General features: G+C 33.6%; 1 long non-coding RNA gene, 1 other non-coding gene and 1 pseudogene across 3 annotated transcripts; all 3 read right to left on the reverse strand.

Annotated features, from left to right (window-relative positions):
• Positions 1–512: 512 nt before the first annotated feature.
• Positions 513–2,942, reverse strand: LOC129903442 (uncharacterized). The gene is made up of 3 exons (XR_008770273.1): positions 2,768–2,942; positions 2,044–2,092; positions 513–760 (listed from the first exon to the last, which is right to left on the reverse strand). It is a non-coding gene; the product is annotated as an uncharacterized LOC129903442 (long non-coding RNA).
• A 3,353-nt stretch (positions 2,943–6,295) lies between these two features.
• LOC129904825 (U6 spliceosomal RNA) lies at positions 6,296–6,394 on the reverse strand. The gene has a single exon (XR_008770499.1). It is a non-coding gene; the product is annotated as a U6 spliceosomal RNA (small nuclear RNA).
• A 2,233-nt stretch (positions 6,395–8,627) lies between these two features.
• LOC129902729 (uncharacterized) lies at positions 8,628–16,512 on the reverse strand (annotated as a pseudogene). Its single transcript, XR_008770151.1, has 3 exons — positions 16,149–16,512; positions 9,172–9,401; positions 8,628–8,926 (listed from the first exon to the last, which is right to left on the reverse strand). The product of XR_008770151.1 is annotated as an uncharacterized LOC129902729 (transcript).
• Between the last annotated feature and the right edge of the window lie 9,129 nt (positions 16,513–25,641).

Raw genomic sequence — 25,641 nt, forward strand, 5'->3', positions numbered from 1 at the left:
AAGAACCATGTTCTTCTTTTTTCTTTTGCCTCTATTTCTTTCTCTTGGTTTTTCTTTGTTTCATAGGTCAACAGACTTCCAATGAGTTTATCCATCATCATAGTGTCAAGATAGCGTGCCTCAGTAATTGCTTCTACTTTGCTTTCTCAAGATTCAGGAAGAATACTTAGGAGTTTCCTGATAGCTTTTTCAGTTGGAATTACTTCTCCCAAAGAATAAATTTCATTGATTATGGAAGTGAACCTGGTATGCATGTCTTGAATTGTTTCTCCATCTATCATTCTGAACAATTCATACTGTCGATTTAGATTATCGATCTTGAATTTCTTGACTTGATTGGTTCCCTCATGGGCAGTTTGCAAGGTGTCCCATATTGCCTTTGCATCCTAACTGTCACACCCCGATATCAATAGGGTGTGATGGGCACCCGACCCCGTGCTCGGAGCCGAGCGAACCCGCTAACTCATAGTACATACTCAATCTCTTTAAAATTTGCATCAAAAGAAATGAAAAAAACATAGCTACGCTTTCCGAACTTGCTATCAAAAATCTATCATCTCATGCGACATAATAACATATCGGCTGGTGACGCCGCTTACAAAGATGACACTCTATACCCACAACTCTGTCTGCAAAGTCTCTAACTTCGAATGAAACATCATAGCACATATACTCTGACTCGGCAGCACTCCAGGAACAAGTGGAGTTGCTAACCCTGCTGCAACATCTTCTATGGTAACTTCTACTTGTCTGGGTGTACCTGCGTGGCATGAAACGCAGCCCCCAAAGAAAAGGAGGTCAGTACGAGTAATGTACCGAGTATGTAAGGCATGAAAATCAGCATAATAAAGAACATAAGGTATGAACAACCATATCGTAGAATCATAGACATATAGTGAGATAAGAGAGTAACCTGTACATATGAGTGCCCTTTTAGGCCGGATGCCATGCATGCTTGTCTTATCATAAAAAAACATTTTTTGTTCATATTCATAGAAAATAGAAGTCATATCACCGAACAACGTCGGCGTGCCCACATATTTCCCGCGTCCGGGCATCCCGCGTCCAGGATGAAAATTACTCCAACTGATCAGGTGGGAATGCGTCTATAGCGCCACATATACACCTCCCCATATCCCCTATATACATATACATATACATATAGACAGCATGCACGAGAGCCCAATGAAAGTCGTGTATTTATCGGAGTGACGGAAGGTCGGTAACCTCCGATTGTATTATAGACTAACCATGGTCGCTTTGTCTCACCTTGAAGGAACAATTATTATAGGATGAGACTATCAACGAAAGATAATATTAAGAGAACGTAGAATAAGGTCACAATCTTATAAGGCGTCAAATCGTATACATATGCACATATGACCAATTTTCAAGACTCGTAGAATAATCGGAATGAGCTATGATTAACAAAACAAGATAAGAGTCATATCAAGTACCTTTCAAAAATTACCATGGATTATATCAACATAAAACTTTTGAAATCATATACACGTATTTAAGCACGAGAAAAATATCTTTTGGAAACTCAAAAAAATTGACCATCCTAGTGGCTCTACGAATAGGACTTCCTTGAAATTGTACAAAATGACATATACTTGTTTCATAAAAATCATGCCAAAAGAAAGTGTAGCTCTATATACTTATGTCAAAACATGCCAAGAGAAAGAAGAGTAAACATTACATACATGAAGCCGTTCTTATCATATCCATCATAGACATATTCTCATCCTCGACATCATCAATGTCGTTGTAAAACATATCCATCGTCATTGCCATAAAAGCTAGTAATATAGTAAACCGTTGTTTTGGAAAATCATAGACATTTTGGAAAACATTGATGGGTTATAGGAAAAAAAAATAGTCATTTCCTTGGGACCATTGACACCTAGCTTTTGAAAACAAAGAAAATATGGAAGCACTTATCAAACCATAACATCGGAATCATGCCTTGAAAGAAAAGGGTAAGCCTTACATACTTATACCAAAGACATGCCAAAAGAAGGAACGGTTAGCTTTACATACCTTGTCCGCTTCCTTAGTCACCCCACCTAACTCTTGGCCTTTCCAAAATCTATAACAAGATTAATAAATGCCAACATTAGCTATAGGTATCCAAGAACCTCATTCTAAACTAACATTTTGTCTACCGAAATTTCGACAGCACTTCTCCTGTAAATACACCATCCTCGAGAATCTAACTCGGCCAATTTACCAACAATCATACCAAATCAATATACTACTTTCTCCAAGACCTTCCAATTCCAATAAGAACAATAACAATCTAATCCCTTCTTTCAAATTCAATTACCACAACCCAATAATTTACACACTAACCACATCATACTAACAATATTAGCTTCCATATATGCAAGAACATTATAATAAATTTACAAACTTCTAAAACAAGTCTCCAACTACTACAACTTTATAAGGATCCTTAAGCTTTTCTTAGCAACATAGAATCCATAACAATAACTAAAATACTAAATAGAATCAATTCACCATAACTTGCCAAACCACCCCCATATTCGGCCACAACAACTATATGCATATTTTCATGAAGTTTCCATCCATTCCTATACCTTGCAACAACCACCACATACTACATAAAATTAATCTATTCTTTCCACACAACATCACATACACGGCCAACACCCACATACCTATTTTCATATACTTCATCCATTTCTTCACTCTACAACATATACCAACAATCCATAATAAATAGAGAAGATTGAAACTTTACCTTTTCCACTTAGTTCTTCAACTTGCTAGAATTGTGCCTTGCAAGAATGAATAGTCTTCTTGTTCCAAAAATCACTCTATGTTGATTAGGGCCTTCAACTTGCTTGGAATATTAGAAGAATTAATTTTGGAACAAGATTTCAAGGGATAAAATCCCTAGCTATGCCAATTTTCCTCTCTTATTTTTCCCCCCTCTTTTCTCCAAGTTTCTTGAAAGTTCTAGGAATGGAAAATAAGATGACTACTAAGTCATCTTTGGACTTATCTACTTCTTTTTCTCCCTTTTTTTTTCTTGAAGCTTCTAGAAAAATAAAAACCAAGATGACTAATAAGTCATCTTTTGGGCCTTTTTTTCTCTTCTTGAAGTTTCTAGCAACTAGATATATATATATAAATAGATAGTAAATGGGTAATGGGCCTTCCTAATTAATGAACTCAATTTCCAAAATTTGGGCCATTTTCTTGATTTGGGCCTCAACTCTTTTATCATTATTCCATTGTAGCCCAAACTTATGTATCTCACTTTTGTAATTCCCAAACTAATTTCCCAAAAATTCCACATAAATTTTTCCCTCGGCCTTCCTCCGTAATTTCACCTCAACGTTCTCTTTAACATTACACCGGTATTAAATAAAATAACTCATAACCTCTTTCCTTGCAAGTCAATTTTTTTTTGTTTTCCATATTTCCACCTCCAAAATTGCATAACCAACTTATGTATCAAACAAGACCAAAACGAAGCATTATCCTTCACTTGTTACAATTATCCCAAATGTCCAAATGTACAAAAATACGGGTTGTAACACTAACAAGTAGAGATTCTGTTGTATTCATCTGGACCTATTCCACAAATTAAAATTTTCTTAGCCCTAGCATTATTTTGAATTGCCTGTTTATCTTCCGTATTCCACTCCCTTTTGTTTTTTGGTACCTGCGTTGTCCCATCAATTCCAGTCTTCATAGGAATAGTAGGAGCCCATTTGGATTGGCTTAAAAAAGTAACTTTTATGTATGAAGTGCTTTTAGAAATTTGAAGTGCTGAAAGTTATTTTTATAAATAAGCAGTTGAGTGTTTGGATAAAAGTGCTTATGATGTGAATTTTAGGGTTAAAAGAATAAAAAAAGGTAGTTTGGAAATTTAGTTAAAATACAAGGGATATAAAAGTGATTTCCATGATCAAAGAAAATGACTTTAAGCACTTTGGAAAAAAAAAGTTAAGAATCCTAACTTTTCATTTTTGACTGACTTTAAGAACTTTATGGCTTAAAATCAGCATTAGGCAAACACGTCCAAAAGCTAAAAAGGGGCTTTAAATTGGTTTTGACCAACTTAAAGCCAATCCAAACGGGCTTTAGGTCTGTCAAGGATAACATTCCTTAGATCTGGACTATCTCCTATCAGGTGATCCATCATCTTGTTTTTCCACCATCTGTAATATTTTCCATTGAATAGTGGCAGCCTTGTTTGTGATTGTCCTTCTTGTGCAGTAGGTGGTGTAGCTATTGATCATTTTCAAGATTAGAATCTTTGAGTGAAAATACTTTTTCTGATACCAGTTGAATAAACCTAGACCACCTAACAATTTCAAGAACCAGGTTCTTGAATTAGTGATATGAAAGTAAAACTGTAAAAGACAAGGCACATAACTTATTGTGGAAAACTTTCTTGCTCAAGGGAAGAAAAATCACAATCTACACCTCGTAGGATTTTCCCCAAAACTTCACTAAGCTTCAAAGAGCAGTTTAGATTACAACTTAATAATCAATAAACTAACTCAAGTACCTAAACTCTAACGATTAACTATAATCGCAACTCAAACTCTTCAAGAAGTCAAACCCACTTCTTATTACAAGCCTCACTTTCTACCTTAGAAAATTATAACTTAATAATATTCCTAAGTAGAGTTCAAACACATAAAATAACTTTCAGAAAGAAAACCTAACTCTAGTTCTTCTTTCTTCAATATTTTTGCTCTTGAAACGCCACCTTGGTTTTTGCTTGAAAAGACTCTATTTCAGATTTGTAAAAGCCACACCAATCCTTTGTATGCCATTCTCCTTTATAGCATTGGGTTTTGAAGACCTAGTTGAGTCCTACAAGGAAAACACAACTTCTGTTTTATTTCTTTTTCTTATAAGTGTCATATTGTACCGTCTTTTCTTTATTTCTGCGTTTTTGACTTATACAAGGATTTGTGCAGTTTTCCAGTTTTTCCTCGTCTGCCTACTGCACCATCCAGTAAGTGAACCAGGTTCCCATAATCTGGTTCGCAGTTGTCATTATCAAAACCTTCTTGAAAGGTATCACTAGGTGGTCTAGGTTTCTTCATGGCCATACCATATCAGAAAAGTATATTATTCCCTTTCCAAACTACAAGGTAGGTAAAGACATTTCACATCAGATAGGTGTAACGCTTAGTAAATGCCTCGATATACAGATAAAAGACTAGCTAAGAATAAGCAAAATTTTTCTAATAGTATTTTGCCTTTACTAATTAGCTTTGAATTAAAATTTCACCATTCTCAATCCTCATTCATTGACCATTATGTCACATTCATAAGTGTACAATAACGAGACGACTCTCGTATGATGTATCTACAGCTACCCATAAAGAAATATTTGAAGTAGTTCTTAGACATGTTTGAGGAACATGTAAAATATGCCTCGTGAAATTAACCCCAAAGAGCTGACAAAATATTATCCTGAGGTTATACATGTTGCAGTGGATAAAAAGCAAAATTCAGTGTCCTTTAACCTTTACATTATACTATTGCTATAATTCTATCTTCTACAATTAATTTCATTATGTATGATTGTTGTTACAAAATCCTCCACCAACATTGTATGCCAACTCGGAGAGAGCTCGTATTATACCAGTATCTCTTTTGGTTCTTCGATCGTGTATATTTTCAAACATAATTCAATAAACAAAAAATTGTTGATTATGCTATTAGAACACAAAAAATTCATGTACCTATGGTACTGATTTTTGACATACAAAATTTAGATCAGCAATTCCAATGATAAGAAAAAGAGTAGCAATTGATAAAACACTCCGAGATCCACAAACATTAACAAACAGAATAGTCGATTGTCTTAACATCCTTCACATATTCAATTGGTGCTATAGTAACAATCTAAGTTGATCGGACTCTTTAAAATTGTTGTTGCACCAGTGTTGGCTGATCCAAATGCACTACTTTTAGAGGATTCGACATGCACCCTTCAACATTTTTGAAGCATAAGTAACAATTAAGCATATAAAAGAACCATTTCTTATTAAAACAACACTAGGACCTTCATTGAATTCCTTTTTTTTTTTTCGATTTTTGCCATAGTAAGGTTCCTCCTTCAACACTAGTTTCTTCAATGCAGAGAGAAAAAAAATCACGATGGAATGAACTTCAAGAACCGAGGGTCTTTCGGAAACAAACTATCTTCCTCCACGAGGCAGGAGTAAGGTCTACAGCCAAATTTAGATGTGAAAAAAAAATTGAACCATAAAAAAATCACAATGGAATATAATTCAAAGACCGAGGGTCTTTCGGAAATTAAAGAGACTCTCTTCTTCCACCATGGTAATCTTCTCTGTATCATTCCAATTTTATCGGATGTCCCTGAAGGGGCAAACTACAATGCTTCGCTGGGATTCTTATAGTGCTATAGACTTCTCTCTGTGCTCGATGTGCGAGAAACGTAAAACCAGAAGATATATTCCAATAAAATATATTTTGATCCCTAAAGTTTAAAAACTGAACATTTCTTCCTATTCTAAGAACGTTTATTTCGAAATCAACCCCTTATGTCTTCGTTCATAACTTCATATGGTAAAGTAAAGTTCCCTCCGCACTTTTGAATGTATCAAAAAAATTCTTGTATTAGTATTTGTTAACCCATAAAAGTTTAAGTTTTCCAAGAAGTATTTAATAAATTTTGGAGGTTCGAATCCCTCTCCATCCGCTAGGTCATAATTTCTCTCTAGCTTTATCTATAGATAAGAATGAATAGGATCGACTCGACTAATATGATAAATAGAATAGTAGTTTGTGTTATATTTTATTAGGACCATGTTTTCCTTTTGTTATATTCCACTCTCCTTGTATAGGTTGGGAAGGACCAGATGAATTACCTTAGGGAGCTAAGTCGAAGATTTTGATAGTCTCATAAGTGGTTGATAAATTGCAATTGTAGTTTTATTTAGGAAAGTCTCAAAGCAGTGAGACAACATATAAATAAAATAAAGGAAAAGTTACCTAATTACACTCCTTTATTTATCATATTTTTTATTACTCCCATTCATTTTAAAAAATTATAAAAATCTCTTATTTCCATCCGGATACATTAATTCAGTAATTCAGATACATTAATTATGATTCATAAATTATATTTATGCTCAATGTATCATGCTTTAAATGTTACCTGCCGATACATAAAATCCTAATTAATGTATTCCGATTACTGAATTAATGTATCCGAATTATCATATTTTTAAGAGATTTTTGTAAATTGAAAAAAGATAGAAAAAAATTGTAATTAACCTTTTACACTATATTATTTATGTAAGTTATACAATAAATAAAAAAGTGGATATATTTTTCGTGTAAAAGGTGGCTTCGATACACGTAATTTTTTTGATATTTGTGATTTCTCATCCAATGTTTGATACTTGTATTGAAATTTGATTAAATTAAAATCGTGTATTGCAGGGCTATTTTTTTATTTTTCAAAAGTTCAAACTTGAGATCTCTAATTAGGAATGAATGAATTTCAACTATCTTATCACAATTGGTAGAAATGTTAGTCTACTATTGATATGAATAGTTGAATTGTAGAAATGTTAGTCTACTATTGATATGAATAGTTGCTCGAATTTAACTTTTTTAAATATAAGTATCAGCAGCAAGACAACTGACATTACTTTTTTTGTCATAATATAACACTCACAACAAAATATAAAAAGGCACTAGAGAGATTAATTATATTTTATATGTACCTACTTCAATGAAAATAAAGAACTTATGAATTTTAAGAAGAATTTTTGGAGTAAAATCAACTAGAATATTTATGAGTTACCGTCACCACTAACACGAAATCTGAAATTTCAGTTAAATTTTTTGGATTCGTTTGAAATTTTCTCCAGATTTTCTTTTAAATATGTTTTTCATGTCAATCATTAAATAATATAAGTTAGTTAGACACACGTCAATCTCTCTACCTGATAAACCTCCTTTTGAGCCAAGGTCTAGTAATACAAGTGTTTTTACTCTATACGACACAGATAGTTTATCACTTGCTTTCTAATTTACTGTTATTAGTAACTTAAGTCATTTCTTAATACATTAGTGCAATTGTTTAGTGAGCAAAGATCATAAGAATAGATTCCAAGTCGAGTACATAAGTTAACTATTCGTTTAGACCTTGTTACAAATCCTTTACCACAATAAAAATAAATAAAAATGTTACATAGAAATTTTTTTTGTTCATACCGATGTTTACATCAAACTGCAACTGTTTATTCTGATTAAGTGATAAAATTGAAGTAAGAACACATATTAAACATAATTAAGTAAATAAAAGTACATCTTCTCTAACACTGCCATCCACTATTAAAGCTGTTAAAGCGGAAAAAAGAAGCCTCAGTAACAATGTTACTTCAACCTTATAAAAACAATAAACTTTACTTCATGGGAGTTTAATCAATTCAATCAATGGTGGAGCTTTACAAAGGAAAAACAATTCCAAGAAATAAAAGACATTCTTTACCTTAAACATTTCAAAATTCAAACCAAAACATAAAATTTCCTTGAGGCAAGAACTTGTTCAAACTGCAACCAAACTCAAGCCTCTCTTCTTTCCCTAATTTGATTTCCTCTATGACTAGAGGGATGACAAAATTGGGACATCTGGTAAAGTAGCTCCAGCATCTACTATGAACATGTTACCTGAAACATATTCTGAGGAATCGTCGATTAAATAACGCACTACTGAAGTCAAAGCAGGATTTGATGTTCCATGTGTTCTCAAAGGAATGGTTCTCAATTCAATGTTTTGAAGCCAGTTTTTTTTTTGTATAAGACCCTCTGTTATCTCAGATTTGAATAGTCCTGGTGATATTGAGTTCACTCTGATCTTGTATGCTCCCAATTCGAGGGCCATCATCTGTTAGTTACATTTAAAGAATACAAATGATAAATGAGATTGTAAATCAGAAATTGAACAAAACAATGCCTCTTATTAGTGTCCTATGTCCACATTTACCATGATTAGATCCACATTTCTGGCTCTATCATACGCGTTTGTGTGGCAACCACTCTTCGTTAGTGCAGCTGCTGCACTAACAAAGACACTACCTTGTCTTCATATATTTTCAATCCTAAGAGTATTGGAAACACAAGACACTATACCTTTGTAATGCTGTTGAGAGCTTCCTTTGAAGAGGCATAAGCAAGACACCCTGGTAATTGGCCACGATTAAGACCAGCGATAGAAGAGATATTAATAACAGATCCTCCTTGATTGGCAGCGCGCATATGTATACAAACGTATTTGGTCACCAGCCATGCCCTTCTTAGGTTCGTTTTAAAGGTATTCTCCCATTCCTCCTCTGATAAATCCAGTGGAGAATGCACACTGCCTATAACATACAACTCACAAATTAGATGTCACACAAAGCCAATTACTATAAGGTAAGAAAGCTCTTTCACATATTCTGAAACAGTAACACCTTCAATTGACAAGCTTGCACGAAGAATTTTAAAACTCGCATAACTAAAACATGTATAAGTTATGATGGAACCCATGTATTATTTTATGCAAGATAGAAAGTGGAATAACAAATACATTTAGGACTAATACATGAATAATTAATCCCTCCATAAATAATATATGCATAAAATAATACATAAATCACTCATAACTAATTTCTACATTACTAACACATGCATAACTCAAACCAGCTACCAAATATTAATCGTGGAGAATGTTCACATACACATTGGAATGTTAGGTACATCACCTTTTCATTTCCATTTTTCTACGTAGCTTTCACCTAAGCAATAATAGTAATGCCCACCAAAAGATACAAATTGGCTTATTTTTTATGTTATCTTTTGCTCGATTATGAGCCCGTTTGGATGGGCTTTAAGTTGGTCAAAACCAACTTAAAGTCCCTTTTTAGCTTTTAGACGTGTTTGCCTAACTTTAAGCCATAAAGTTCTTAAAGTCAGTCAAAAATGAAAAGTTAGAATTCCTAACTTTTTTTTCTAAGTGCTTAAAGTCATTTTCTTTGACCATGAAAATTACTTTTATATCCCTTATATTTTAACTAAATTCCCAAATTACCCTTTTTATTCTTTTAACCCTAAAATTCACATCATTTCCCTCATTTAAGCACTTTTATCCAAACACTCAACTGCTTATTTATAAAAATAACTTCCAGCACTTTAAAATTCTAAAAACACTTCATACATAAAAGTTATTTTTTTTAAGTCCATCCAAACGGGCTCTATATCTCATTTATGACCCATTTACATAATTTGTGGAAATATTTTAAACTCTTGCAATTCTTTTTTTAAAAGTTTTTTCCTTTTTCCAAGAAGTTTATGTATTCGAATGGATACCTGACATCGGTTGGAACAAAAAAAAGGAAATTATACTTCCACGAACTATTCCTTCAGGAAAAAAAATCCTAAATTTGTCCATATGATTCCTCGAGAATGACCTTAGAAAAATAACTTTTTCGCGAGTTTCATACTCAACAATTAGATATTTCATATTCCTATCACTAATACTTTGGATACGATAAAATACTGTTAAAATTGAAAAAAGAAGAAGCTGAAAGAAGGAATCTTTGTGTGTCTTATTCATAGTATGTACATTTACTTATATAGAAGTATACAACAACTGTAACAGAGACGAGGAAATGGATTACATTCGTCCTATTCAAATTTTGTACAAAATTTTATTCTATTTGCCCATAATTATATGGGCATAACCATATTTAATTGTATAAATTTAAATCCCAACTGTGGAAGATTAATATGTATTTATATGGATGGGATACTTCCACGTGTTCATCACAAAATTGAGAAGCTGAAGAGTTAAAAAACTCTTCAGCTTCCTTCTTCTTTCCTCATTTCTCTTTCACTATCTTCTTCTTTCCTCATTTGCTTCTTCTCTTCTTCTTCTCTGTTGCAGCTTTCTTCTCCAACATCCCTCCTCAAGTTGGAGGGGAGAGTCATGACCCCCAACTTGTGTAGAATCGCCCGGTGAGAAACCCCAAAAAGGGGCTTAGTGAAAAGATCGGCAAGTTGGTCTTTGGAGGGAATAAATGAGAGGGTAATCAAACCGGATTGAAATTATTGGCGCATAAAATAACAGTCTAACTCAACATGTTTGGTGCGCTCGTGGAAGACCGGATTGCGAGCTATATGGATGACAGCTTGACTATCTGAGTGGAGCGGAATTGGGAGTGAAATTGGAGCAGAAAGATCCTCAAGAAGGCGAACTAACCAAGTAAGTTTAGCAGTAACAGGACGCATGGACCTATATTCTGCTTCTGTGGAGGAAAAGAAGATCGAGATTTATTTCTTCGATTTCTAAGAGATCGGAGCTCTTCCGAAGGTAATGAAAAAGCCACTGACTGATTTACGAGAATCTTTACAAGATGCCCAGTCCGCATCGCAAAAGGCCAGCAAAGAAAATAATGGATTGGAAGATAGTAGTATGCCTTGACCCAGATCTGAGCTCAGGTATCATAAAACTCATAAGGCAGTCGAGAAATATGACAAATAGGGTCGTTGCATGTATTGACTCAGAGCAAGAACAACAAAAGATAGATCTACGCAAGTGTTGGTCAAATAATTCAACTTGCCTATCAAATAACGATAAAGAGTGGGGTTATCCAAGCGAGGACTATCATCTTCTCGAAGCTTGAAGGAGGGATCTAGTGGAGAATTAACTGCAGGCAGATGAGAGACATTGAATTCATGAAGCAGGTCCATGGTAAATTTGCGTTGATTTACAATAAAGCCATGGTCTTCTCGCAAAATTTCCATGCCAAGAAAGTGGTGAATTTCTCCAGGTTCTTAACTCTGAACTCTGTATTGAAAAAATATTTGATATTCTCGAGTTCATTCAAATCATTTGCTGTGAGGAGAATATCGTCGACATAGACTGCTAAGATGGAAATAAGTGTCCCATTATGTTTAAAAAAGAGAGATAATCGTTTAAAGAGGATGAATAGCCTTTGAAAGCTAAGGTTCCTGCAAGCCGAGCATACCACTGTAGGAAAGCTTGCTTTAAACCATATAAGGACATTTTCAGGAGACAGATATGATTAGGGCTAGGAGGTGTCAGTCCTGCAGGAAATTTCATAAAGACCTCTTCTTGGAGGTTACCATGCAAGAATGCATTGTTGACATCCAATTGTGAAACATACCACTTCTTCTTAGCTGCAATGGTAAGTAGGCACCGGATAGTGGTCATTTCCACAACAGGTGAAAAAGTCTCTCCATAATCTATACCTTCTCTTTGTATAGCCCCCCTCACGATTAGTCTAGCCTTTAGTCTTTTAATGCTATCATTGGAGAGATGCTTTATTTTGTATACCCATTTGCAAGGTAAAGCTCTTTTCCCTTTAGGCAACAAGACAACATCCCAGGTTCGATTAGTTTCCAAAGCCTGAATCTCTGAGTTCATGGCCTCTCTCCATGCTGGATGTTGAGAAGCCTGGCTATAATAGCTAGGCTCAGTAATATTAGAACGGGAATGAAATAGTTGCTGATTGTAGAGGGATAAGGAGGAGAAAGCATATCTTTTAGGCTTATAAGAGTGACCAAAATAAGCTTTTCATAGATCAGTGAACATCACACTATTGCAAATGTAATCTCTTAAATACCCAGGTTCATGAGATATTCTGCTAGACCTTCTTGGTAGATTTTTTATAGGAACAAGGGTAGAAGTATTTGGTGTAGTAGGGTCAAGGTGTGGTAATGTAGGTTGAGCTGTAGGGGTTGTTTATTGAGGAAGTGTGGATTTAGATTGTGGACTGTAATTAGAAATATTAAGTGGAGGTACTGAGGGTGTAGCTGGGTAAAAAAGATCATTAACAGGTGGAGCTGAGTGACTGTAGAAGGAGAAATCAAGATGATGATCTGAGGAAGAAAGGGAGTTCAAAAAGATAGGTGTGTGTGAGGTATCAGATGAGTTGAAAGGAAAATGTGATTCATGAAATCTGACATCCCTGGATACAAACACTTTCTTTGTATCAAAAGACAACAGTTTATAATCTTTCTGCTGTAAAGAATATCCTAGTAAAACACAAGCAGTAGCCTTTTCATCAAACTTGTTTCTTCCTTGTCCCAAGGTGGAAGCATAACACAAACACCCAAAATTCCTCAAATGATCATAGGTAGGTTTTTGTCTAAGTAGTACTTCATAAGGTGTCTGTCCCTTTAGAACACTAGATGGCAGTCTATTAATGATATGAGTAGTAGTTAAAACAGATTCTCCCCAGTAAGGCATAGACAATTTGGATTGAAACATCAACCCTCTAGCAATTTCTAAGAGGTGTCTATGTTTTCTCTCAACAGTTCCATTTTATTGAGGTGTAGCTACACAAGACAATTGATGTAAAATTCCTTGAGAAGCAAGAAATGTTGATTCTTGTGTCCTTTTCCCCAATTCTAAGGCATTGTCAGACCTGATCATTTTAACCCTTACATTGAATTATCTTTCTACCATAGATAGAAAACTCCTTAGTACAGGAAAAGCATTACTTTTAGTACTCAGTAAGAATGTCCATGTCCCTCTACTGTAATCATCTACTATGGTGAGAAAGAACCTGAAACCATTGTAAGTACTACACTTGTAAGGACCCCAAGTGTCTATATGAATGAGATCAAAAATGTGTGTGGATTTTATGTTGCTAGTAGGAAAAGGTTGTCTAGTTTATCTAGCTCTAGGACAGATGTCACAAATAAAATTAGAATTGGATTCATATGAAAGAAAACTTAAATGTTTCATTGCTGAAAATGGAAGGTGTCCCAACCTGACATGCCAAAGCTTTACATTAGGAGCAGCATTAACATGTACTGAATTAAAAACTAAAAATGATTGTGAGATGGGATCTGAAGATACATCATTTGAATTCAAAACATTTCTAGACTTGTCACTATTGGAATCCAATAAATAGAGTGCCTCTCTAACTTCACTGAAAACTTAAGGACTCCTCATTGAAAGGTCCTGCAAGAAACATCCAGTAGCAGTGAATAGGACATTATACTGAAACTGGACATAAAACTTATGAATTGAAAGTAAATTATACTTAAAATATGGCACAAGTAGTATATCAGTTATGACATGTCCTGGCAAAATGGAGATGCTGCCTATATGGGTCACACTTACCTTGAAAGAATTAGGTAAATTAATGTTCAAAGGCACAGGGAGAGGATTTAGAAATAAGAAGGAATTGGGATCAAAACACATGTGTTCTGAAGCTCCTGAATCAATTATCCAAGTATTTTATTTAAGATTAGTGAGTACAGAATTTGAGTATTTAAGAATGGTACCAACCACTGCATTTGCATTGATTCCTGCCTTTCTTGTTTGTGTCAATTTGCTTTGCTTGTATATTTACATCATTTCTGCAATTTGTTGCTTGCTAAACTGTTCCTCAAAACTTCAACCATTGATTTCAAAATCTGTCTTCCCAATGTCTTCATCTGCTTGTTGAGTCAAACTTGCATTTGCCTTAATCTGAGGCTGATAGTTCCTGGAGTTAGTGAACTCAAAATCTGCAGAGAATCCATCAGTCTGTAGCAATCATCATGCACATGCCTTGTTTTCCCACAATAAGTGCATGATAGATTTGGATCATATTTTTTCTTACCCTTAAACTTGTTCTGTGGCTTGTCATATCTCTGGTTCTGGTTTGTATTAGTATACCTCTGATATGTGTTTGTTCCTCTTATTGCTTGATGTTTGAATCTCTGTGCATTTCTTCCCTGTCCATTAGCCATGAATGCTGCAAACTCAGCAATTAGTTTGTTGTTTTGCTGTTTTGCTTGACCTATTGCCATAAATGATCCAGAATCAAAGATGTAATTTGTGTTTGCATACACTTCTCTTTGATTCTCATCCTGCAAAAGTAAGGAATATGCAACATCTATTCCAGGTAAGGGATTCATCATAAGTATATTTTCTCTTGCCTGAGCATATACATCATTTAGTCCCATTAGAAATTGAATCAACCTTTGATCTTCCAGTGATTTTGTTAATTTTGTTTTTCCATCACAAGTGCATTCACATGAGCAACAGACAATCACATTTATCCCATCTAATTCATCCCATAATCTCTTAAATTTGGTGAAGTAACCTGCAATGTCACTATTCCCTTGTATTAGACCTGTTAATTCCTTTTGCAGGTGGTAGAGTTTGGCACCATTTGATTTGCCAAATCTCTATTCTAGACCGTCCCAAAGTTCTTTTGCAGTTTTGGAACTCATCACACTATTTGCAATATCCTTAGATAGTGCATTTGATATCCAACATATGATCATATCATTGACACAACTCCATTACTCAAAATCTGCAGATTTCAGATCTGGAGCCTTTCAGGTTCCATTGATAAAACCAAGTTTCCTCTTGGCTGATAGAGATAAAAGGATGGATCTCCTCCAACCTGGATATCCTCTTCCATAAAAAACAGTGTTGATCAGAGTCATACCAGGTGAATCTGAATTGTTTAAGTAATAAGGATGACTGCTTTCATATGTGGTTCCTTTCTCACCACTTCCTGACTTGATTTCAGTTATTTCAGGCATTCTATTTTACTAGGGATTTTGAAGATGATTTTGATGTCGCGCCACTATTGCACCAGGAATAAGCCTAAGTCTTTGACACGGATCTGGATCGAGCTTAGAAGTGCTCTGATATCATGTTAACATTGAAAAAGGAAGAAGCTGAAAGAAGGAATTTTTGTGTCTTATTCATAGTATGTACATTTACTTATATAGAAGTATACAACAATTGTAACAGAGACAAGAGGAAATAGATTACATTTATCCTATTCAAATTTGTACAAAATGTTATTCTATTTGCCCATAATTATATGGACATAACCATATTTAATTGTACAAATTTAAATCCCAACTGTAAAAGATAAATATGTATTTATATGGATGGAATATTTACACGTGTTCATCACAAAATTGAGAAGCTGAAGAGTTAATCGCAAAAACTCTTCAGCTGCCTTCTTCTTTCCTCATTTCTCTTTCACTTTCTTCTTTCCTCATTTGCTTCTTCTCTTCTTCTTCTCTGTTGCAGCTTTCTTCTCCAACAAATACTGAATTCAATTCGAAAAATAAGCAACCAATCTCACCTCGAATACCGGCGTTATTAACCAAAGCGTCGATACGTCCAAAGGCGTCCCAAGCTTTCTGTACGGCGGCTTCAATGGCGGAACCATTCGCGCTAACGTCATGCTCAATCGCTACGGCTCGCAGTTCCTGACTCGACTTCTTCGATCCATTCGAGGAATTCGAGCTGATTCCGTTGATATCATCACATAGAGATTTCAATCGATCGATTCGACGAGCGGCGGCGATGATTCTACAACCAGCTTTTGATAAATCCAAGCAGAAATCTCGGCCGATTCCTGATGAAGCTCCGGTGACCATCACAACTTTTCCGGCGAGTTACCGCCATGGCTCCAGCTGGCGCACGGATTTAGCATGATTCTCCATTTTCCTTTTTTTTGGTTTGTTGTATGGAAGTGAGATCTCTTATAAGTAAGGAGTAATGAGCGTACAACTTAATATATATAAAGATAGAATGAAGGCTACATTGAAGATCAGTACATTACTTAATCTCTTTTGATCATCATGAGTGTCTTTAGATAATACTAGATATATTTTAAGAATAATATAAATAATATATCAAATTTAATTTGAAGACTACAGATTGATATGATCTTTTTTACACATAAATTCGTTGTTATTCATTACTAATTTCAACATCACAAATAATAAGAGGAATATAATATTACCTTTGAGTTGATGTTGATTTGCGAAATTTGTAAAATTTGTATTCAATGCAATTGATCCTAATGAGACAAAATCGAAAAAAAAATCGATTGGAATAAAGGGATGGATGAGGTTCTTTTCTTTTGCAAGCTGAAGAGTACCCTGAAGGGACACCAATTCATCTTTTGCATTTGTAATGTTATAGAAATTCTGTGTAGGTGGCAGAGCTATTGAAAATTTCTACTATTTATAAAATAATTTTCTGAAAATAGTATGTTTTAGTTTTAGAAACATTTAAATAACTAACTTTAGTAAAATATTCTTGTGCATATCTATTTTGGAGATTGAGAACGACGGACCATATTATTGTTTATGAACCATGATATTGTCAAGCAATTAAACTAATGCCGATCGATCGATTTTATGATATGTTTATGAACCATGAGTATTGTGATGACAATAAAGTAATGCAAAACAACGGGAGCTTTCTTTTTAAAATAAGATATAAAATTCATAGTAATAATAATTTAGCGAGTAAAAGATAATTAATTAGCTATAGAACAAGAGTTTTCACTTTTGGAATAAAGAAAGGAAAAGAAGAATTAGAGTTGTTTGTGTTTTGGCTATTGTTCTGCTTTAGAAAATTTTTTAGAAAAAAAAAATGATGATGGTGCAGCTTTATAAGGAAGACTGCCTTAAAAAAAAGAAACTTTTTAAAGAATAAATGATAATAAGTGGGATTCAATCACTTCATCTGAAGGAAAGCTTTCGATAAATGCACCATTCAATCTATTTTGATCATGAATGTTTTAAAATAATATTAGATATATTTTAAAAATTATATAAATAATATATCGAATTTAGTCTGATGACCACAAATTCATGTGATTACTTTTTTCATATAAATTTGTCATTGTTTATTATTCATGTCAACATCACAAATAACAAGAGAATCATATCACGGATTATGTCTCATTTGTTTTTCATTAAGATTAAGACGTTTGAATCTGAATGCACATCTGAATATTAAGATATGTATTAAGATTAAAATATCTGAATCTGAATGCACATCTGAATATTAAGATGTTATGTTAAGATCTGAATATTAAATAGTTAGGATTGTTTGTTTCCTAAACATTTGAATGTATAAAAATTGTCTTTATTTAGAAATAATAAATATAAAATTCAAATAAAATGCTAATTGATCTAATATTATATCAATAAAATATTCTAAAATTTTTATATGGCAATTAGTGGTGGTGATGACTAATGACGGTGATTGTATGTGCCAATTTGGGATGATTCACTGATAATGGTGGTTAGTATTGGTATAGTAGTTGGTACTAGTGATTAACGTGGTTATTGTTGGTAGCAATTGATAATTATTAGTGAAATGATACTGATAACTAATTATAATAGTGAATGATGATGGGGTTAGCGATATATAATAATGACTAATGGTGGTAATTATCGATAGTAATTAGTAAATATAATAATGGTTGGTGGTGATGATTTTTATTGGTGGTGATGATTGTTATTGGTTCTGGGTTCGAGTCACACTAGAGGGGAAGTGTGGAAACACTATAAATCCTCCAAAATGGGGGTAAAAAAAAATTAAAAAAAATAAAAATGGTGATGATAATTGATTTTTGTGATTGGCGGTAGTTGTGATTAGGCTGAGGATTGTGGTTATGGATGATAGGTGGAGGTGATTGGTGATAGTCATGGTTGGATTGAGGATGGTGGTTGATGATGGTGGTTGTGGATGATGGATGGTGGTGATTGCTAGTGGGTGAAAGTAGATAGAGTGACGGTGAACTATTATATTTGTAGAAATTTTTAAATAGACAATGATATTAAGACTTTGTTATAGAACTTATTCATTCACACCTATTCATACATATAAAAGGTTGTAAAAGAAGAAAAACAAACACACTTAATCATTAACATCTGAATGATTAAGATTCACACCTTGAAAACAAATATACTTAATAACTAACATCTGAATGATTAAAATTCAGATTTTGAAAATAAACATATTTAATGACTAATATTAAAATTTTCATTAAGTGCAAACAAATGAGACCTTGGGGTGGAGAATATATAAGAGTTAGGACATACAACCTTTTAAATAGTTGTCTTGACAGTAACATATATTACAACTACTAAAAAAATGTGAAAAAAACAAGAAAAAATATGACAGACTGCATCACTTTTTTGGTCAAATCCGACGAAAAAGCGACGCAATCACTTTCGTCGCTTTTTTTCTCAACGCTTTTAAAAAAGCGATGGACTGCGTCGCCCCTAAATCTTTTTAATTAAAAAAAATATAAAAAACAACGGATTTCGTCTTTTTATTTTTTTAAAAAAGAAATTTTTTAATATAAAGAGACGGATTATTGTTCTTCATCCGTCGCTGTTTGATCTTGGTGTTTTAAAAAATTCCAGAAAAACGATGGACTAAAGGATCCAGTCCGTCTCTTATCTGCAATATTTTGGACAACATAAACCTGCAGTTTTTGTTGTCCACCTGCAATCAAAATTCAATTCACTTCATAGCAATTCAGCCCATTCAAACACAAATAACAATAAATAAAATACGCAAAATACATAATGACAAACATAATTAAACACTTAAAACGAATAAAGTCATTATTTAGAACGATTTAAAGTGTTTCAAAGTTAACAAAAAATTTTAAAATGTTAATAACTAACATAGGAAACTTAAGGACTTTTTGCTATGTATTCATCACTATTGTCGGATTCATCCATAGTGGACCCTCTTGAATAACAGGGCAGAGGTTGACGGATGAGATTGAGCACTTGTTCTTTAATTTGCTCAACTTGTACATTCATACATTTTTGCTTCTCAACTCTTCTTTTCTCAGATTCTACCAATGCACGTGTAAGTTATACAATTTCCTAAGACATAGCAGCTATCTGAACCCCGTCAACGGCCTCGGCTTGACGCAGCGTTCCAATACCTTCTAAACCTGATTGGAGTCATCGTACATTATTTCTAGAGCCCATTTCATATATTCAGCCCTTGTGGCTGCCTCCAACCACTTTTTCTATTCAAATTTGAGTTGACTGTTCAGGCGTTAGTTGGATCGAATCTCCCATATCACATATGTGCCACTCATTATCTTGTTGTATATTAAAAAATAAAAGTTATAATCATTATATATATATATATATGTATGTATTAAAAATAAAAGTTAGAATTAAAATATATTATATATTATGTTAAATAACTTACATAGGCTCATTCAGCCCTTTCCCCACCCACTCATCCGGATTCGACGCATTAGTTTTTTTCTTTACATGAATTTTTTTAAAGACTTCATGATCATAGGAAGTGCGTTCTAATTCTTTTTTCTATAAATAAAAATACAATTAATAAAATAATATTTTGTCAAATAATTTATTTAAGAAAATTAACTTAAAATTTAGAAACCTTACCATTTCTCTTTGAATCGTATCAACACTCTTTGCACCTCCGGTGTGCAACGAGCCACCCTTTAGGCTGACTCTTGCTTTTTTTTCTTGTTCGTACAAAGCCTTGAATTCTTCAACATCCCAATAGCGGCATAATTCTTCAAATATATGAGGCAACATCCAACTCGAAGGTGCACGATCAACCCTAGATTTCTTTAGCCACCTAGACAGTTTGGCGCTCGCTTTTCTTTCAAAAGTGGTCACAATGACCATATTGTACCTTGACTCCCACGTACATAAAGTCTGAAAAAATGAATAACATTAAATAATTAGTTAAATAAAGTATAGTAAAAATATTAAACGTAACTTAAAAAATAGATTTAAACATATATATACCTTGAAATCATTAAACATCGACTGGAGGATACTGTTTGGAATCTCCCGTCAAAAGTGATAGGGCTCAATATATAGCCTCCTAACACTCTTCTGTAGAGCCCTAGCAGCCTCCTTCGAATAATGCTACCTGCAAGACACATAATAAACATGTAATTAGTTCATGAATAATTTATTAATGTAGCAAAAATAAATAAATAAAATATTAAACTTACGAAGATCCATCAGGCTCAATCATGACTCTCCCAAGTATGTCCCTCTGCCCAGGAGCTAACCTAGGCACATCATGTGCTGCTATTGGTCTATTAGCAGAAGAAGGTGAAGTTGATGTTGTAAGAATGTTAGTCTCAACACTAGAATCTCTAAGTCTTAGAGTAGATATGTGAGGTAACTGAGATATGAGAGATGGAGTAAACGAAGATGCTACTCTCTGGGGTCGAGCAATAACCTTTGTGGGTAGATGGTAGGACTGATCATATGAAGTATATCGGATCTGTGAAGAAGAAAAAGCGTCGTGTGGTGTGCGGAAATGACTATGGTAAACTAAAGGATCTATAGTCCCAAAAGGCATAACATGAATATATGTAGGACTAGCTCGGCGGCGCTGCATCTCCGGCGCTGAAAAAAAGTATGTCCTGGGATATCTTCAGGATCAACAGGTCTCCTAGACTTCTTTGTACTCCTACTAGAATGGCTAAACCCAAGATGATCCCGAGATCTATCGCCATCACCAGATGACATCTGTATGTAAAGTAACAATAAATATATAAAAAACATAAATTAAATAAATTACTAGTTATAATCTACCACTCTATTCCTCCTCGCTTGTTTCATTTTCATCATCTTTCCATTCCTCCTCCTCAGTTGTTTCATATTCATTTTCATTCCATTCCTCCTCTTCAAATGATTCATATTCCTCGTTTACTTCTTTCTCAACATTTGGCATTATAAGTTCATCATCGGAAACCTCTTCTAGTATGTGTTGAGGATGTTCTAGTGTGGTTTCCAACTCAACATCAACTTGTGGTTGAACAAGTGCAACATCATTTTGGTAAGCCACATCTAATACATTCTTAATTTTAATTCTTTCCACAGATTTTGTTTTAATAACAACCCACCAATCAATCTTATCTTTACGCAATGGATATAAAGAGTAATAGATTTGCTTAGCATTTTGGGTAATGATAAAAGGATCATAACTTCCGTATTGTCTGGTGTGCTTAACTTCAATTATATTATGTTTTTGGTCCACCCTTATGCCTCTGTGTGATGGTTCAAACCACTTACACTGAAATAATACTATTTTTTAGGCCAACCTAAATATCTTAATTCAATAATCTCTTGAATGACACCATAATATTCTACAGTTTGGCCCTTACCGTCGACATCACCTTAAACGCACACACCACTATTATTAGTTTTCTTGTGCATAGAAACTTCTTCAGTTTAAAACTTAAAACCATTCACACAATATTTATTCATTGTATGAATATGAGATTCAGGCCCGAATGCGATTTCTCTCACAAATAACGAATGTTCGACATTTGAGTATCCAACATAAACCTACAAATTGATTTCTAAATAATACAATTTACTATAAAATGAAAACATCATACCCATTGATTCAGTATAAGCTTTCACACTTATATAATTTCTAGCCATTTGGAAAACCTTGTATATATGGCTTTATTGCTCCATGTACTTACGAACGAGCTGATATTGATATGTACAATTTTGATAGTTAGTAATCACTTATTGCTATGTAATTTGATAATATAATTTAACACTTACTTAAGATATGGCTGAATTTCTGGACAATTAAGCAGAATATGGGTCACAACTGATTGTCTTTCCATAGTAGTGAAGCCTTGTCTTTCACGCCGTTTAAATTCTCGACCACTTTGATTAAAAATTGAAATCGGTGGAAACATCGGATCACTATAATCTTCATCATTGTGATTAGGCCTATTTCTCCTACATGGAACTTCATCCCCAAAGTAATAGGAATAAAAGTCACCAGTTTCTCTCACAATATGAGCTTGAACAATTGATCCTTCGATCTTTCCTCTCTGTTTAATTATTTGTTTGCAACTTCCAATTTTTCTGAATGTATATATCAATATATGTTAACTAATAATTATAATATATATAAGAAAAATAACTTAATTACTTATATACGAAAAACATTACCTCTCAAATGGATACATCCACCTTGTTTGAACTGGACCTCTAAGGCGGGATTCTTTTACAAGATGAATCAAAAGATGGTCCATCACATCAAAAATATCACATCAAAAAATCTTCTCCAGCTTTGTAGTAATAATAGGAATATTTTCCTCTATCCTATCTAAAGTACTTTCCAACAACTTTTCAGAACATAAATCTCTAAAGAAAAGACTTACCTCTGTGATTAGCTTCCATATCTTGTCAGGTAGATGGCTAAAAATGATAGGAATCAAAGTTTCCATGAATACATGACAATCATTGCTTTTCATGCCTATCAACTTTCCTTCATTCAGATGTGTCCACTTACCCAAATTCGAAGCATATCCCTCTGACATTTTCAAATTTTTAACTCACTCACATATGTCATGTTTCTCATCCAATATGAATGAATAACTGGCTTTAGACTTGACAATTTTATCATTTTGTAGTTCTTACAACCACAATTGTTTTCTCCTACAATATTCTTTTAAGTCCATTCTAGCTTTTGTGTTATCTTTTGTCTTGCCCTTAACATCCATCACTGTGTTAAACAAATTGTCAAAATAATTTTTCTCAATGTGCATCACATCAAGATTATGTTGTAGGAGATTATCTTTCCAATACGGCAACTCTCAGAATATGCTCTGTTTGTTCCAATTATGTTCAACACTATATTCAGGAAGTCTAGATGGTGGAGTTTCTGTAACTTTAGGCAATTAAGAAACTCTCTCCCAAATTTGATGTCCTATTAGTGATGGACACAGAGGGTCATTTTCAACCCTGTTTTTTTTAATACATGTTTCATCTTTCTAAACTCATGGTTCATTGGCAAGAACTGATGATGACAGTCAAACCATGAATTTTTTCTGCATGCTTTAAGATGAATGCCTTACTATTTTCCATGCAATGAGGACAAGCAAGCTTTCCAGAAGTCATCCAACCTGACAACGTCTCGTATACAGGAAAATTATTAATAGTCCACATTAAAGCAGCATGTATAATAAAATTCTGCTTAGTTGATATATCATAAGTCACTACGCCTTCAAACCACAATTGTTTAAGCTCATCTATCAATGGCTGTAGATAGACATCAATCAAACTTTTAGGGTTACGAGGAACTGAAATAACATAGCTTAGAAAGATTTACAGACTTGTCATGCATATTTCAGGAGGAAGGTTGTACGGAGTAAGAAATACAGGCCAGCAAGAATAAGGTGAGGCAGCATTAGAGAATGGTGTGAAGCCATCTGCACACAACCCCAATCTTACATTTCTTGGTTCACTAGCAAAATCAGGATAAATGTTATCAAAATGTTTCCATGCTTCTCCGTCAGATGGATGAGACAAGACACCCGGCAACCTTCTATATTCACGATGCCATCTCATATGTGGGGCAGACCTCATCGATGTATACAACCTCTTTAATCTAGAAATAAGAGGTAAATAATATATCGCCTTAATTGGGACCATCTTTTCAGTAAGAGTCCTCTTATAACAAGCTTGTCCACAAAACTTATAATTTTCTAATTTACTATTAGTCTTGTAGAACAACATGCAACCATTAACACAACAATGAATTCTATCATACAACAATCCTAACTTGGAAACCAATCTCTTTGCCTAATAGAAGTTCTTAGGTATGTTAAACTCAGGATTAACTAGTTCGCTCAAAAGATCAACCATTGAGTCCATAGCTGCATGAGGAACACTCCAATCTGATTTAATATTCATTAACCTAACTGCAACTGAAAAAGCAGAATGTAGACTCCCTTCACATAGTGGACGACTAGCCTCTTGTAATTGTTGATAGAAGCGTCTTGTTTATTCATTAGGAGTTTTATCAAAATATTATTCGGGTTCCATCCCACCTTAAACCCCGAAAGCATTATTGACAATTTCATGAACTCTATCATGTTGAAATGTATCATGTTGAACGATATCATGTTGAACCCTATCATGTTCAACCCTAATTTGACCATGTGGTGCAAGCATATTATATTCATCTATGGGCAGCAGATTATAAAATATATTATTCAATTCATCTATTTCTGCATGATCAATCCATACAAAATATCTAGGCTTAAATCCATTATCATACAAATGAACCATAACTATATCTAGATTAAAAAATTTCAAACACCTACATTCACGACAAGGACACCTAACCAATTCATTTCTCTTAAAAATATCAAGTGTCATTGCATGATCGATAAAATTTCTTACACCGTCAATAAATTCAGGTTTCAAACCACCACCAACTTCATAATGCATGTTATACATCCACAAACGATGATCCATCTACAAAATTATATATATTCAAGCTTAATTAGTTCATAAAGACTACAATTCATCGAGACTACAACTATCATTAATTCAAGTTATAATTAATTAATTCATATAATAATTAAGTTCAAGTTCTACTTAATTCAAATTATAATTAATTCAAGTTATAATTAATTAATTTATATAATAATTAATTCAAGTTATAATTAAGTTCAAGTTCTAATTAATTCAAGTTATATTAAGTTCAAGTCCTAATTAATTCAAGTTATAATTAAGTTCATATTCTAATTAATTCAAGTTATCATTAGTTTCATGTTCTAATTAATTCGAGTTATCATTAATTTCATGTTCTAATTAATTCAAGTTATTATTAATTTCATGTTCTAATTAATTCAAGTTATTATTAATTTTAATTTCTAATTAATTCAACTTATAATTAAGTTCATTTTCTAATTAATTCAAGTTATAATTAATTCAAGTAAAAATTAAGTTTCAAACCTCATGACATTCAAGTTGAAGTTCTAAATTAAA

The sequence above is a fragment of the Solanum dulcamara genome, chromosome 9, assembly GCF_947179165.1.
Source record: "Solanum dulcamara chromosome 9, daSolDulc1.2, whole genome shotgun sequence".
In the NCBI taxonomy this organism is placed as follows: domain Eukaryota; kingdom Viridiplantae; phylum Streptophyta; class Magnoliopsida; order Solanales; family Solanaceae; genus Solanum; species Solanum dulcamara.